The 18,249-nt window shown below is 36.6% G+C and overlaps 1 protein-coding gene across 1 annotated transcript in view; it reads left to right on the forward strand.

The window, feature by feature from the left end:
- The first annotated feature begins 10,751 nt into the window (after nucleotides 1–10,751).
- LOC103507913 (dorsal root ganglia homeobox protein-like) overlaps nucleotides 10,752–18,249 on the forward strand; it is a 31,738-nt gene continuing 24,240 nt past the window's right edge. Inside the window, exons 1-3 of the mRNA XM_026822646.1 lie at nucleotides 10,752–10,826; nucleotides 12,263–12,361; nucleotides 12,506–12,758. The gene's annotated coding sequence lies outside the window, so the exon portion shown is untranslated. The remainder of the gene's footprint in view (nucleotides 10,827–12,262; nucleotides 12,362–12,505; nucleotides 12,759–18,249) is intronic.

An 18,249-nucleotide genomic window follows, 5' to 3' on the forward strand; every position in this document is an offset into this window, starting at 1 on the left:
TGACGCGTGGGGTGGGTTTTTTTCTAAGGCTTAGTTACAACATGAGGGCGAAAATAAGTGAAGTATTAAACACACAAAGGTGGACGGTCACCACGCATGGTGGATGGATAGGAAGAAAGGAGGCGCTGACAGAGTTGGCTAAAAACTACTTAGGCAAAAGAAGGTAGTAAACATCAACAGGGAGATGTTGATGACTCTTTGCCGATGAAAGGGACAGCGCATATTATAGAGATCATCGGCGCCAGTTGTGAAAGAACTGCAACCGCCCCGCCTCCGCGATGGCGCGAGGAATTTTTGGCTTAGATACTATATCTTATCCCCCTCCACGTTCTATTACCATGTTACCTGTCTTTGAGACTTATGTATGCGGTGGTTGGAGTGGTTGTTGGGCATCACCATATGGATGATGTTTTTACATTCGAGAAGTATTTTGGTCAACCCCTACCTTTTTTGAAATTTTGGTTCTTTCCGAAATTGTGTTCAGGGACGTTATGGATGATACTTTTTTTGGGGGGGGGGGTGGCACTTGATTTATTTTTGGAGGAACGACTTGGCGGGGTCTTTTTTTATGCCACGAAGTGGTATTTTTTGGGGTACAAATTAGGTAGTTAGGTATTTAAGTAGGTACTTTTATATTTTGTACAGTTTATTTTATAACAAATTAAGTAAGTAATTTGTAATCATAAGCATTTATGTAACATGTAGGAACCACCACTATAGAGTTTTACACTTTCCATAATAAAGTGGGGTATAATACACCCCTCTTGTTACTTGTTATCATTAACATCCTGCTGATAAGAGCTTTACAAGTTAATATTGACAAGCTCATTATTGTTTCATGAAACTTGCGAAAAGCAATTTCCACAAAAAAAAATATATCTCTATTGTATTCAAGAAAAAGTAATTTTTAATAACAAGGAACAAAAATTGAAAATTCGAAAATTATTCTTGTCAAAATGAATGTGTAAGTACTGTTTATTTTAAACTTTCTTCCCCAAAAAACCTTTGTGTGAGGTTGCTCTCCCAATTTTCAAGATTCACTGTAAAAAGAGTTCTATTTGCCAGAATTCGGTACCATCATCTTATGATAGGTTCTTTACCTACAGGGTGTTTAAAAAAAGTTGCCACCCCTGAAAACTCGAGAACCGTTTGGAATTTGCAAAGATACGAAAACACGTATTTATTTATTTTCAAGGAGAACCAATTTTTAGATGATCTCAATTTTTCGGCACTATCAGGGGCGGTCCCAGAGGAGTCAACTTTAAAATCTTAAAGGGAAACCCCCTACTTGTGATATATCATATCAAAGTTCTTAAAAAACGTAGTACTTTGGTACAAGTTTGAGCTCAATCCAACAATCAGGGCCGGAGTTATGGCCTATTCAAATTTTCATTTTTAGTCCGTCCTTCCTTTATTATTACGATCTTGAAATTTGTCGCGACGACCTATGAACTCAAAGCGAGAAAGTTTTAGATAACACTTCAGTCGTTAATTTAAGACCGTTTTTAGCGTTACCTATGTTAAGCTACGCCGAGGAAGGCCAATAAATGTATGGGTGACTTAAACATTATATTGGAAATAAAGGGAGAACGGGCTCTATAGTCTTGATTTTAAATCATTACATGAAATTAAAATCAAAAAATCAAATCAAGAATAATAATAAACTGAATATTAAACAAATTAGGTAGGTACATAGGTACTGATTTTCTCTAATCACGATTGAATAAACTACGGGCTAAAAAATTCCCGGAGGGACGGGCCCAGCTTGTTTAGTGCCAAGACACGTTTTGAGGATGTCCCTAGGTTTTTTGAGAGAGAGAGAGAGAGAGAGAGAGAGAGAGAGAGAGAGAGAGGTAAAGTTCACGTCCCAACAGACAAGACCACTGATTGAATCGAAATCTAACCTCATTTGACACAACACCATTAGCATCTGAAAGACAAAAAAAAAATCCAGTAGCTGAGAAAGCCCTCGACAAAAAGCTTCCTAGGTAGTAACAGTAATAGGCTTATCAAGAGCAAAGTAGATTTTTTTACGCCCCATCATTAAAAAATAAAGACATGACAAGTTCCCCACCCCCTGTCCTATTTAGAACAGGGTGGGGGACCTCAAAGGTTGAACAGCTGTTGAGCTGGTGCACAAAGTATATACAAATGGTAGACCATGAGCTTGTAATAATGTATACCCCACCCTGAATTCACAGCAGCAACAATTTGTACGTTGATAATGTTTGCTTTTGTGCTCACCCTTTGGTTCGAAAGCTCGGCTATGGGGTGAACAGTAGCTACATCTGTTTTTATTGATACCCAGTGGTTAACTATAGAACCTAATAATGAAAAGGCCCCTGAGGAAGCCACAGATGCCGGTTAAAACCCCCAAAAAGGCCTGATGAGAAAGCCAAAAATTTCTACTGAGAAACTTTTCTTCATATTTATGTATGTTGAATTGTTGAAAACATAAGTTGCCAAGTTTTATCAGAATCGGACGAACCCTTCGCCCGGTGAAACAAATGAACAATTTTCCATCTATACTTAGTCCTTCAGAAACTTCAGACTAAAAGAAAAACAAGCTGGGCCCGTCCCTCCGGGAATTTTTTAGCCCGTAGATTACTCGATCGTGAATAGAGAAAATCAGTACCTACCTATGTAGCTACCTAATTTGTTTAATATTCAGTTTATTATTTTTCTTGATTGGATTTTTTTATTTTACTTTCATGATGTGATTTGAAATCAAGACTAAAGCCCGTTTCTTCCTTTATTCCCAATATAATGTTTAAGTTCACCCATCCATTTATTGGTCTTTCTCGGCGTAGCTTAACACAGGTGACGCTGAAACCGGTCTTATATTATCGACTGAAGTGTTATCTAAAACTTTCTGGCTTTGAGTTCATAGGTCGTCGCGACAAATTTCAAAATCAGAGCTCATTTGTGTGAGAAAATGTGAAAAAAAAAAAATCCCCAAGAACCAGTTTTTTTGCACCACCATTTTCGTGTTCCTGGTAAAAAGACCTTTAATTTGATATATAGGTCGACCAGGTTTGGATAAGTATCAATCACCTTTTCTTTAGCAGTGAAAAGCAATCACCAGGTCTCCAAGTTCCTAACTAAGGTGATTGAGAGGCTGAAGAAAAACGCCGACCCCGAATCACCATGTGATAATGCAATCAGATTACATAAAACTAACGGTTTAACATTAATCTAAATTAACAGTTTAACTAAACATGTGGAAATTAAGCTCGTCTCACTATACCAACCTCTATTTAATACCCGTGTGTGTAAAGTCTTATCCCGTACCTATTAGATATCAGTTCTTTAGTACACGAGCTATAAGCGAACCTAATACCTATTCAGAGCCCCAGGGGTTTTTGCTCCTCTTTCGATTGAATTTGTGCCTTTTTGATGCAATTTATTCTCCTAATGTAGGATGGGCGGGGCGCAAAAGATGTAAATTGCACACACATAAACTTCAAACGGAATTTTTCTCCGTGAAGTTCATCGTCAATATAGAAACAGAATGTGGAGGGGGATCATGAGAATGAGATGTAAGTGGCAACTCGTCAGTTTAAGCGAGATATCCACTTTCCATTCAGTTACACGAAAGTGGTGGTGCAAATTTTGTCCAGAAAACCAAGAAGCCGAAAAACCAAAAAAACTGGTTCTTGGGGATTTTTTTCACCTTTTCTCACACAAATGAGCTCTGATCTTGAAATTTGTCGCGACGACCTATGTATGAACTCAGAGCGAGAAAGTTTTAGATAACACTTCAGTCGTTAATTTTATTGAGGACCAGTTTTAGCGTCACCTATGTTAAGCTACGCCGAGCAAGGCCAATAAATGGATGGGTGACTTAAAACTTAAACATTATATTGGCAATTATATTCTTAACTTAAGGTGATTCCAGTTCAAATAGCCAATCAGATTGCTTAATTCAGACTGTTAATCAATCACCCTAGGCCTAGTTCATAACTAAGGTGATTCCAGTTCAAATAACCAATCAGATTGCTTAATTCAGACTGTTAATCAATCACCCTAGGCCTAGTTCTTAACTTAAGTCTCAGACGGACAGACTGACGACACCGAAGCGAATACAATAGCCCGTCCACTATACCTTTTTTATTACTAGGTATCGTAACAATAAAGGAAGGACGGGCTAATTAACATAGAACCCACTTCGTTCCCTCAACACGTACATATATATTATAACAACCTACAGTATGATAGGTATTAGGTATAGGTACCTACTACCTACCTAGCTACGTCCTACCTAGCAATTGAAATTGAAATAGATATGTAGAGAGTAGAAACACAAGAGCATTGTGCGATTCCTCAACTTATGAACTGAAAAAGAGAAAATCAGTGAGCTAATCACTCGGGTTGTTTATACAAATATACAATACAATGAACTTACACTACTTTTACAGTAATTATATCTACAATGAATTGCTTGATGCTAACGAAAGACATAGAAAACACCTAAACAAAACTCCCATTATTATAATTTGTATCCGCCTCCAGCACATCAAGACAATTCAATTCAAAATGCTTTCGGCCAAAAGGGATTTGCTCTTTTATTTTGCTGGCAAATTGGACAATTCGTTTGGTACTACTTCTGGTGTCACAGGAAATCATAAAATTGTAAAACGAAAGAAGACGAATGTTAGTTGCTTGTCACAAATGTCGTTCCCGATTAATGAACCTCGCATTAGAGATAGGGAGGCTAATATCATAGGTAGTGTTCTCTCCCATCTCACCCGATGTTTGTTGCTGTTTTTAGAAGAGTGTAGCTGTAGAGTATACGACCTCACACTGGACACAAAACTGCGACTCTTGAGATGCCACGTGTTCTCAGTGCTCCTGTGGGTACGGTGTAGAGACCTGGACCCTAACAAAGGCAACCACAAACAAACTAGAAGCCTTTGAACTCTGGCTGTACAGAAGAATACTGAGAATATCATGGACCCCAAAAGTCATCAACGTTGAAGTATTGCGAAGAATTAAGAAAGACCCAGAACTCGTGAACATCATCAAATGTCGCAAACTTCAATACTTGGGTGCTTGGGTCACATAGGAAACCACCAAAGATACGAACTACTGCAACGCATCCTACAGGGGAAAATAAACGAAAAAAGAAGTCCTGGAAGAAGAAGAATTTCCTGGTTGGCCAACCTGAGAACATGGTTCAACAAGAGCTCAGCAGATCTGTTCCGGATAGCAACCAACAAAGTCAGAATAGCCATATATGATGATCGCCAACATCCGGAACGGATAGGCACGCGAAGAAGAAGAAGAAGAAGAAGAAGAAGAAGAAGAAGAAGAAGAAGAAGAAGAGGAAGAAGTAATTTTTCCAAGTCCAAAATCGACCGCCTACGGCGGCAAATTTTCGACCAAAAATTTTCTATCTTAAAATACTCCCCGTGTAATAAGGAATCATATAAAGTGTGAAAAAAATTAGATTTTTTTTTCGAAGTTCGAAGCAACATTGACTTTGGTTGATATCTGGATGGGTGACTATCCGATTTTTACCAAATTGTTACAGTCGCGTTCTTGGAACATATCGGTATATCATACCAAATTTCATCGCTTTACGACAAACCGTTCTTGAGATATTTTGTTCACAACCTTTTCAACATTTTCCACGAAATGAGGGTTAAGTAACAATTACTTTGGTTAATATCTGGATGGGTGATTATCCGATTTTTACCAAATTGTTACAGTCGCGTCGTACATATTCCAAATCTCCTCATGCCCATATTCAGACCTAGCTACCCTCTCCTATAATGTTGAGTGTGCTCTCTTTTTTATGTAACTTTTGAAATTTGAGACCTTCTCCACTCCCTTCATACAAATTCCATTATTGAGTTTGAACATTATAATATTTAAACTTAATTGAATTTCCCCAAGATGTCATTCTAAGTTAGCTATGTAGCTTTTTTTTAAAATTTATTTAATAAAATTAGCTGAAAACCTACCTAATACCTACTTTGCCAAACCGACTTCATATAATCATTTTTTATTGCGTTAGGAGAGATACGGGAGTGGTACATAGTAGGTATTGCAGGGACTTTGTGTTAAAGCCTTTCTTGTTTTAAAGTTTTTCCATCCCAACTGTTTTATGAAGAGCTTACATTTTGTAGTAGGTATACCACTACGGTGTTGGTGAGTTGGTGGCGTATGTATTCAGAGTTTCTGTCCCATTGTACCATTATCTTGCCACCTCCCGCCCTATTCTATATCATAGATCGGTTTTTAAGGAGCGCGGTAGCGCTCCGCCCCGCCAAGTCAAGAAAGTTTGACCGCGCTACTAGAGATATTATACGCGACAGGGAAAGTAGAATGGGGCTCAACCAAATGACAATTTTTTTCGAGATAGAGTCCTATTCCGATGTAAAAGTTCCAAAAAGTGCATTGGCGCACTCAAAAACATCCAAAACGTTCCCTACATCCCCTAAAATGTCGCTCAAAGGTCGCAAAAAAATAACGTTGAAGCAGCCATGGTTTACGACCTCGCATGAACTGACGTCATCACGAAAAAATGGCTGCCCGCGAAAATTTTGTGCGTTTCAAAATTCGAAAATTTCAAACGAAGATTTCTCCTCTTAGGAAGCCTCAAATGAAATTTTAAGCATTTCTATTGAAATCAGCGTGTTTCGAACTTCCTTTATCAGCGAAGAAAAAAAAGTGGTTGAGCCCCATTGTAGATGTGTGTGTGTGTGCCTGTGTGGGATGGATGTGGTGTGTGTGTTGGGTCTGTGGTGTGTGTGTATGTGTGTGTGTGGAAGCAACGCGACCGGTTCGCCCTAGTCGTAATAATAAAGGAAGGACGGACTAAAAATGACATGAGCATTTTTATGTCAATGAGATTTTTTATATAAAAAAAATCCCTTCTCAAAAAATCCCGCTCATTCCTTTCTCAATATAAATGGATAGGAATAATGATAAAACTAACGCCCTCTGTTGAGTCTAAGAGAAACTTGTTGAACAGTTTCGTTCAAAAAAGAGAACAACAGGCACGGTACAGTTCTCATCTTGCCCAATGCTCGCTCGATGTTTTACTTCCTCAAAAAATGAAAGTTATGAAAATAAATGCTTCCCCTTTTAGATATACAGTGGAACCTCGATATAACGAAGTCCAAGGGAAATGTCCAAAATTTCCCTATATCGAGGTTTTTGTAGTATCTATTTTTCGTTATATCGAGGTTAAAATCGAAACTATTTCGTTATATCGATTTACTTCGCTATACTGAGGTCCAAATCAGAGTATAATTTCGTTGTACTGAGGTAAAATTCTACTCAATTTTAAGATCACTTCGCTATACTGAGGTTAAAATTTTAATCAATTTCGTTATACTGAGGTAATTTTCCCGCGGGCTCGTACCTAAAATTACTTCATTGTAGGATTTGTAGGTATATATATATTCTTTTTACTTCGCTCTACTGATGTTTTTGCCTCTGAAGGGAAGGGAAATCGACTTTTCTGCGTTATATCGAGGTTCTATTGTACATATAAAAGAAGCTAGATGTTTTTAGATGTGCACTATCATGGTGATTCGGGGTCGGCATTTTTTGTCAGCCTCTCAATCACCTTAGTTAGGAACTAGGCCTTAGGGTGATTGGTGATTGCTTCTCACTGCTTAAGAAAAGGTGATTGATTGTCTTTTTGTCTTTATCGCCAGTTCAAATAACCAATCAGATTGCTTAATTCAGACTGTTAATCAATCACCCTAGGCCTAGTTCCTAACTAAGGTGATTCCAGTTCTAATAACCAATCAGATTGCTTAATTAAGACTGTTAATCAATCACCCTAGGCCTAGTTCCGAACTAAGGTGATTCCAGTTCAAATAGCCAATCAGATTGCTTAATTCAGACTGTTATATTTAGTACATCAAGATCCCGCATTTAGTTTGGTAAATGGTCGCATTTACTACACGGGCTCTAGTCTTGATTTTAAATCATTACATGAAAGTAAAATTAAAAATCAAATCAATAATAATAAACTGAATATTAAACAAATCAGGTAGGTACATAGGTACTGATTTAACCACGATCAAATAAACTACGGACTAAAAATTCCCGGAGGGACGGGACCAGCTTGTTACATCCAAATAGACTGGGAGAGAGAATGAACGAGGAATTCAGGCGAAAGCCAGCACAGGTGCCCCCTAGCAATCAAAATCACCCACCAAAGGTTGAACCCAGACCACCCTTCTTACCAGGCGAGCGTCATTACCGCTATATATACCTACCACAGGCGTAACGCGTAATATAGGCTGTGATCTGTTGGACAAGCAATGATGTTCAACAGGGTTCGAAATTCTTCTTACTTTTTCATTCATATTCTTTCAGAATATTACACCTCGCATACTTCCACCAATGTTCGGCAAAAATTTCAATTCATATTTGCCCTCCCTCCCTAGAACCCTTAACATAATATTCCTACCTTCCATAGCTTTTTTTCTCGCTCGCTCCTCATCAAGCTATAAATTTTAATGAACATTACTCACTTACAAGAGACCAGGGGAAAACAAATTGAATCAGTACAATCCGCCATTTCCATACATTTGTGAGGCAAGAATGTTAGGAGAAGGTAAAGTTATAGCAGATAGAGAATAACTGAATAAGGGTATTATCTACCTAGGTACCTATGAAAGAGCAGACAATGCGATGGATTAGGGTTTTTTACTCTCCTTATCCTCTAGGAAGGACTGTAAAATCCGAACTTTCCGATTGTCGGTTTTTAGCCCGTCCTTCCTTTATTATTACAATAGTAATAAAAAGGTATAAGGGACAGACTATTGTATTCGCTTCGGTGTCGTCTGTCTGTCAGTCTGTCTGTCCCCATAGAAGGACTTATCCAATCCTGGTCGACCTATATATCAAATTAAAGGTCTTTTTACCAGGATCACGGAAAATGGTGGTGCAAATTTTGTCCAGAGAACCATAAAGCCAAAAAAACTGGTTTTTGGGGGATTTTTTTCACATTTTACATTTGAGTAATAGTAATAAAAAGGTATAAGGTACGGTTTATTGTATTCGCTTCGGTGTCGTCTGTCACTCTGGGGACAGAGTGACAGGTTTGATATATAGATCGACCAGGTTTGGATAAGTCCTTCTATTGGAACAGACAGACAGACAGACGACACCGAGGCGAATACAATAGCCCGTTCCTTATATCTTTATTTATTACTATTGTAATAATAAAGGACGGGCTAAAAACGGGAAAGTCTTATTGAGTGGTGATCAAAGAAATACGGTTTTTTTTTTTTTTCGAAAACTCCAACAGATTCGGAGCAATTTGAGTGGGTCATACATTGGTGGACACCCTGTATAGTTATATATACAGTATACACCTATATCAAGTTGCAGAACCGAGAAAAATCCATCAAAGAGAGAAATTTCCATGAAGAGTTTGACGGTTTCAACGCGGAACTTTCGTCAACTTGGCGGTGTGCAGCAAGACTTTTTAATATTGGCATCTATAGTTCATCCAGATCAATGTGACAGCAATGAGTCGTCAACCCAAAATGAAGGAACCAATCAGATTACAGGAAATCCTTACATTGTTGCAATTGAGGTAAAGGTCTATTTTTGATAAACTCTCTCTTTTAAAATGCAGAGGTAGCTTTAAGTTCCAGGGTTGGATTCCAGAACAGGTAAGGTGATATCCGCTTAACCTGACTTTTCAACTGTCGGGGGAAGCACTGTGCAATATACCTTCCCCTTTTAAAGATTCTCTACCATTGCACATGTGACATGTTTGGCAACAATGCCTATTTCTTGCTGTCACATTGATCTGGACACACTCTAGTTACTTGCCATGTTTTCATCCGATATTCCTCATGGAAATATTTCGCTAAGCAAACAACAAGTAAAATGTTTTTCCATTGTAAAATTGTTTATTATCATTATTTTATTGCCCCAAGTTTTTCAATTGAGGAAACAAAAGGAAAAGTTGTTCAATTTATCAGAAAACCCCTCGTTCGAACTGTAACCACTTGTATCAAACATCTATCTATCAAATTATTAGTGGCTACACCTAGTATCAGGGGCGTATCCAGGATTTTGACGAGGGGGGGGCAGAGGGTCTAAACAGTACTGGGGGGGGGGGGGGGGGGCTGTGCCCCCACTACACACGGCCCTGGCTAGTATAATATTATAGATGTTCCGATATTATACCTACTCTTTTAAGCTCAAAGAAAACCCATAGTTACCTATCTGGGTAGTCTTGAAATATCCACAGGTCTGTTGAAAGTGTTGAAATTGAAACATTATCTCCACCAATCAAAATTCAGTCGAGTTGACTTTTCAGAGTTCATTTTCTGTCCTTGGATCCAAATTTCACGTGGTGTAAAATATCATATGACATTTTAAGTCATAACGTTCAAGATATTCCCCCGCTCAAAGCATATAAGGAACCTGACTTTTTTTATCATTTTAAAGATAAAGATATAAAGTGTGATATCAGATAATTTGTGTGGTTTTTATCAGTTTTATGTTTCTAAAAAGGTTTCTTCAAGTATCAAGTTCTTTCGCATTATGTTATTGTTTTTCCTAATATGCTTTCGGAATTTTGATTTTGTTTGTTCTGATCATGGTTTCTTCCAATAGCAGTGTCCATAAAAACATACCTATAACATGAAGATGAGTTAAGGTAAGACCTCTTGTTAGCGGTAACAGCACGTTGTATTATCCACAGACCAGTTCCCAACAGATCACTGAAGTTAAGCAACGTTGTACATCATCTGTGACAACACACCATCTGTGACAACACACGTACCTACTGCCAAACTCGTGAGCACAACTGCAGAGCTGATTGAAATCAAAGCGAAAAGGTGAGGTAGAAGCCTGATAAAGTAAAATGGCTACAGAAATTCCCTTTCGGATTTTCAAGTTCAGAAAGAAAAGTGTATTTACTGATATTCAATCCCCACCAGATTTTTCTCAACAATAAATTTCGAATTTGACAAATAAAAGTTATTTCACTTGTTACCTATATCTGAGTAGGTATCTAATATTTTACCTCTTTTATACTCGTCTCAATCGACAGCAATCTTGTGTGCTTTGATAAATCTTACAAATCATTCAATAAGAACTTTTCAAATATAAAAAATCTGGTGTGAACATCACACGACTTTCTATTACATTTATGAAATACGTATTTGAAAAAAAAAAAAAAAAAAAAAAAAAAAAAAAAATGACTTTTTTTATCATTTTAAAGATAAAGATATAAAGTGTGATATCAGATAATTTGTGTGGTTTTTATCAGTTTTATGTTTCTAAAAAGGTTTCTTCAAGTATCAAGTTCTTTCGCATTATGTTATTGTTTTTCCTAATATGCTTTCGGAATTTTGATTTTGTTTGTTCTGATCATGGTTTCTTCCAATAGCAGTGTCCATAAAAACATACCTATAACATGAAGATGAGTTAAGGTAAGACCTCTTGTTAGCGGTAACAGCACGTTGTATTATCCACAGACCAGTTCCCAACAGATCACTGAAGTTAAGCAACGTTTGTTAAGGTAAGACCTCTTGTTAGCGGTAACAGCACGTTGTATTATCCACAGACCAGTTCCCAACAGATCACTGAAGTTAAGCAACGTTGTACATCATCTGTGACAACACACCATCTGTGACAACACACGTACCTACTGCCAAACTCGTGAGCACAACTGCAGAGCTGATTGAACACACGTACCTACCTACTGCCAAACTCGTGAGTACAACTGCAGAGCTGACTGAAATCAAAGCGAAAAGGTGAGGTAGAAGCCTGATAAAGTAAAATGGCTACAGAAATTCCCTTCGGATTTTCAAGTTCAGAAAGAAAAGTGTATTTACTGATATTCAATCCCCACCAGATTTTTCTCAACAATAAATTTCGAATTTGACGTACAGACCATGGGCTGAAAACCACTTTTTTGGAATCAGGGGACCCCAAAACGGATATTTCCACCCATTTTCAGATTTTGAAAATTTGGACCGATTGCAATACATTCTCATTACCTTGTATAGGTTCCCTATACGTAAAGGTAAAAGAAAGTAAAAAGAAAATGTCAAAACAAACCATTTGACATTATGTTCCTGTGATTGATTTCCAGTGGCGGACATTACATAGGACCAGATGGCTTCCAAAAGTAACAAGATTAAGTGTGGGACCCAATTTGTACTTAGACCCTCTCAAACCCGGGACCCAATTGATAGGAAAAACAGGTTTTGGGACCGAATTGGTTTCCTCCCTTATTATTATGTTTGTTTTTATTTATTTGTTTCAGAATAATCAGAATGTGTGTTTCTCCTGTAAGGTCTTCATTTTACCCCCATTATTTCGCTTACCACCCAGCACTGTACCTGTATCCCCGGGGTTAGTATAGGTATGTTTCAATATTGTTCATAACAGGAATCAGGACGTGCCATTTCCCAATATAGACTTGTAGGTATGATGCTCCAATAAAAGTAACATCTGTAAATTTGAAGATTTGAAGCTTCCCTTCGTTCCAAAACAATTGTGTTTTCAGTTTTCAGCCTACGCCTACTGTCGGAAAAACATACCTACGTGGCTCTCTGGTCGAAATGGTCGTAGTCGTAGCATTACATTCCCGACTCAATCACATAGTATGTTCCTTTGTTAGAAGACTTAGAAGGCATCTACATATGAAGAAGAGACCATACCAGCGCATTACCATTGAATCCTATCCCTTCTGGAAGTCGTTTTAAAACGCAAGCACAAACTCCTTACTCCACAGATCAAGAGTCCTCTACTGTGAACAGGTATGTATGTGTGCCGAGATTATGCTAATAAGAAATGCTTCCTTCCGAAACATCGGTACCACCATTCTTCTATTTCGTATTTCCCGAAAGTCAGCACGTCAAGAAATTACAAGCAGGACTGTTATTCCCCTAAATTCCCTATTGGTCGGATCAACCCTTTCAATCAGCACAAATGCTCTTTTAGGAATCAGGATTATTATGATCATTACTATATGCCATTTAAATTTCGACGTAGATTTTATTAAGTTCCTACCTTCCTAACCTTCCCACGTTATGTTAGTTTTAGCTCGTAGTTCTTTATTACTAATCAGCATTTATGTGTGCCGAAGTGGTGTAGTAGGCCGATATTTAGCTTACTTGTCATACTTAGGTACATACACATACCTCACTATAACTTCTCTTATTTTATTTCACATCATTCATACAAATCAGACCCCAATTTCCTCAAAAACGAAATATCAGCTCTTTTCAATTTACAAACAACAACAAACTATTTCATTCTCACATGATTTGAAAACAATGGGGCAAATTGCCCCCAATATTTGGAGTGTCATCGCTTTTATTGGAAAGTTATCCTTCCTCTTGTTTCGCTTAATATATCTCTATTGTATTCAAGAAAAAGTAATTTTTAATAATAAGGAACAAAAATTGAAAATTCGAAAATTATTCTTGTCAAAATGAATGTGTAAGTACTGTTTATTTTAAACTTTCTTCCCCAAAAAACGTACCTATGTAGGTATGTTCAGAGATTAAATATGTTGTTTTAAATTGTTTAATTGATAGATAAACAAAAAAACAGTAGGTACTTAGATAGCTGCAAATTCCTAACTGTTCTGGGAATTTTTGAGCGCCTTTGTAACAAATAGCAAATTTATTACCCAGGAGTAAAAAGGAAAAATAAATAGGAACCTAATTTCATGAGATCTTATTTTATTCAAGTTGGTCCACTAATTTTATTCAGGCATTTTTTCCGCAGGAGCTTTTCAAAAAAACAGCTTTTCGTTCTTCAACCAGGGGCATTGAGTTGATAATTGATGTAGACCTGTACCTACATCTATTGTAAAATGCTGTGGTATATTCTCTGGACCCCATCAAGTTAAGTAACGTAAATAATTCTTATCCCAACTTCATTTGTTATTCAGCGAATTAAATTCTCAACTTAGAATAAAGAGAAAAAAAAATTGAAGAAAAAAATCTTCTTTTTCAAATTATGAAAAATTCCAAAGCTTATTATTTCTGTTTCTGTGCCTTTTACTGAATGAGGGGGATCGTATATTGCATCATTTTTTGCAGTTGTGTCGTGGAAACTATTTACCGCATGTTGTGCTACAGGTCCACTTGGCGGATATTTTCCAGCTCTATCCAGGCCTTGGAAGGTCAATGTTGTGTAGCTCACACTCTTGCTGGTACTTATTATAGGTACATACATAATTATATTATTTGTCCGTATAACTAATGTGATATGCACGAAAATTGTACAGACCATAGCTTCACTATAAATAAGTAGCGTTCGTTGTTTCGAGCTTCTATTCATACTACGATCTTCGATCCTTGATAAAGAACTTACTGACTTTTGTTTAGTTAAGGTGGATTTAGATGACGCAAAGCGAAGTATGTTAAACGGGTTTCGTGTACCTCGATAATTGTAGGTATAACGCATTAAAGACCTCTCAGTATTCAACAAGTGCTTTTACCTACCTACCTAATAAGAAATGAACGAATACCAAATTGTTGAAAAAAAAAAATCCCTATGATTCCTATGAAATTTGTGAAAGATACAAAAACCTTTTTAGTGAAGTGAAAAGGTTTCCAAGATAGAAAGAAAAGCTCATTATTCTATTTAAAATAATAAAAAAATGGAATCTACCGGGAACAACTGGATAAAAATGCAAAAAATTGAAGAAAAAAAAAATGTTTCGTTTTCATAGCCTCTTTCTTCCGAAGCTAAAGCTGATGTTCATTCATGAAATGATCATGATGACTTATGGCCGAGACCATAATCTAAATTTGAGCTTGGTTTAACTCTTGGATTAATCAATCAATCTGATTATGTTTCGTTTTCATAGCCTCTTTCTTCCGAAGCTAAAGCTGATGTTCACTCATGAAATGATCATGATGACTTATGGCCGAGACCATAATCTAAATTTGAGCTTGGTTTAACTCTTGGATTAATCAATCTGATTGTGTGATAGGCTAAAAAAGTTTGAAATCAACCAATTGAGAGTTAGAGTTAAACTTAAACCTTATAGCTTATATACATATACTAAGTTTGAAATCTGATTGTGATAATGGCTACTATCAGACCTAAGGTAATGTGGGCGCATTGAGATTTATATTTATTTACTCACACGAACGGGCGGACCCTTCACTATGTAATGTATCTATTTTTAGCCCGTCCTTCCTTTATTATTACGATAGTAATAAAAAAAAAGGTATAGTGTATTGACGGGCTATTGTATTCGCTTCGGTGTCTGTCAGTCTGTCCCCATAGAAGGAATTACCCAAACTTGGTCGACCTATATATCAAATTAAGGGTCTTTCTACCAGGAACACGAAAGTGGTGGTGCAAATTTTGTTCAGAGAACCGTAAAGCCAAAAAAACTGGTTGTGGGGGATTTTTTTTTCACATTTTCTCACACAAATGAATTCCCGGAAGGACGGGCCCAGCTTGTTACAATATTTCCTAGCTCTAACTACACCTATAACAAACCCAGTATTACCTATTAATATGCTTGAGGAAAAAAAGAGATAAAAATACAGTGGAACCTCGATATAACGAAGTCCAAGGGAAATGACCAAAATTTCGTTATATCGAGGTTTTTGTTTATCTATTTTTTTCGTTATATGGAGGTTGAAATCTAAACTATTTCGTTATATCGATTTACTTCGCTATACTGAGGTCCAAATCAGAGTAACTTCATTGTACTGAGGTAAAATTCTACTCGGTTTTAAGATCACTTCGCTATACTGAGGTCAAAATCAGAGTAACTTCGTTATACTGAGGTAATTCTACTCGATTTTAAGATCACTTCGCTATATTGAGGTTTTTGCCTCTGAAGGGAAGGGAAATCGACTTTTCTTCTTTATATCGAGGATTTTGCTATATCGAGGTTCGTTACATCGAGGTTCCTCTGTAATTTAAATTGTTTTGAGTTAAACTTTGGTTTTTGTGGTCAAAATAACATCCAACTTACCTCGTCTTTTATGTAGATAATACCTGCCATGTGTGAAGCATAGTGCCTACCTTACTTACTTTCTTACTTTCCGTGTCCTCTTCTTTCTTATCAAATCTCTCTTCCCCAGTGCTACCTATATTTATTTAAAGATCATCTCACGTGACAGGATATACCTATCCTTGCCCTGGTGCATTCGACGGCATAACTACATTATACCATAATAAATACAGTGAGCTAAGATCTGAAGTAGCAACCACAAAGTGGTGGGAGAACAATCAACCATTTCGCCAGCACCTGAGAGCTCCTCACAGGAGGGCTCGTCAGACTGTGTTTGGCCGGCGCTCGGATTATTATTGACGGTAAGATCTACCTTTCATTTTCCTTCTAATTCTCCCAGGGTCTTGGATCACCTTTGACTATTTTGAATACTATTCTATCTTGTTCAAATGTCTCAATAATAAATGAACAAGTAGCTCATCTTGAATTAATATTAACTTAATAAATATTTCTCATTATAATAAATCACCCCATAATAAAACAAATAACTGTTCATTAATTTCCTCAACGTTAACCAGGAAGTGAAGAGGAAATATTTAAAAGTTGAGAAAAATACAAATTCAAGAAGGAAAAAGAAAAGAAATAGTGGTTTATTATATTTGTGCCCTCGGGTTCAGGGAGAGAGAAAAGAGGAGAACTAAGAAGAGAAATTATTATTATTAAACGATCATGAAGCGTGAAAGATGGAAGCCTCAGTCACTTTAGGAGCAATCCTGAACAGGCACCACTTACAAACCCACCGAGCTACCTCAACAATGGATCATGCTAACTACGGTAATTTAATTATACCTACTTAATCCTAAATGTAATAATCTAATGATATATGCTATGTACCTGCAAAAAGAATCATCGAACAGTTTTAGGTACAGTTGATTGAAACTGTTGAAACAGCATAAAGGTAAAGATTCTTCAAAAATGTTCCTACAGTCATAGTAAGTCCATTAGGTATGTAGATAATCTGTCATCTTTACTAATTTATTACTTAATAGAAGTTGTACATTGGTGTTTTGTCATCTCCACCAAGTCGATAATTATAATTCATTACTTCATTAGAGTTTGGTAGTTTTGTCATCTCCACCAATTTGATAATAATTATTATTCATTACTTCATTAGAGTTTGGTAGTTTTGTCATTTCCACCAATTTGATAACTATAAGCGCGGTCAAACTTTCTTTATGATAATTATTATTCATTACTTCATTAGAGTTTGGTAGTTTTGTCATCTCCACCAAGTTGATAATTACACGCTCTCGACACAAAGTCGTTCTCCTGTATTCAGCGATATCCTCAAATTTACAACGATAACCTACCGTTATTATGTACTTACGTTGGATTTAAATTGTATTTATTTTGCATAGCTCTCGCCCTTAGCTCCCTTTATTGCCTACTTATTTGGTTTATCCCACTTTGTGCTTTGAGCCTGATCAACTCAATATCGCAACCTGGGTTAAATCATTTTCCTTTTCCGAGTTTACATCCGGACCTATTGTAGATACTAACTCTTGTCTCGTTGTACTTATTGGGTACTACCTATGTGCCTATTTTCAACATGTGATTATGGTTATTTCGTTAATTTCTATCATTTGCCGTTTTTGGCCTTACGTTTTGGCTTTTATTTTGTGATCAGGGCCCGATCACAAAATAAGGGTTGTTGATTTGTTTTTTCAATCACATCTTTTCCTATTCTTATCAATATTTTGGAGCTCCGAGCATTTTCATAGTCTATTAAGTATGTTTTCACTGCGAGAGTATAGGTATTTATGTAGGCACTGTTAGCTAATATTATTACGTTTTGCCTTTAACAACCGGCTATCTGTTTTACATAGGACCTGCTTATCACATTCACGTTATTGACAGTTTATGTATTTTTCACTTACATTATATTGTTCCAAATTATTCGATATATTTTTCCATGATGTCGTTCTCTTATTTCGAGGATATTTTGATACTTACCCTAATGAGTTAAATGGTTATTTTTAATACTTGCTAGTTAGGTAATGTTACTATGTTGAAATTTTGCTACATTTTGATTGATTTTTCCTTACACCATTTCGTGTTGGTGATTAGTCATTGAACTTTACTTTATGAATTTGATTGATACTTCGTTGTATGCTTATTTTACGATGTCGACTTTATTTTTCGCTTTCCCTTAGTTTTTGTAACTTTAATCATTTATCGTGATTTTATTTACTATGTTGACTACTTTTATTATCATCTTAAACATATTTAGCTTACTCTATTGTTGTTCTAATAATCTT

Source organism: Diaphorina citri, unplaced genomic scaffold, assembly GCF_000475195.1.
Source record: "Diaphorina citri unplaced genomic scaffold, Diaci psyllid genome assembly version 1.1 scaffold350, whole genome shotgun sequence".
NCBI classification, from domain to species: Eukaryota; Metazoa; Arthropoda; class Insecta; order Hemiptera; family Psyllidae; genus Diaphorina; species Diaphorina citri.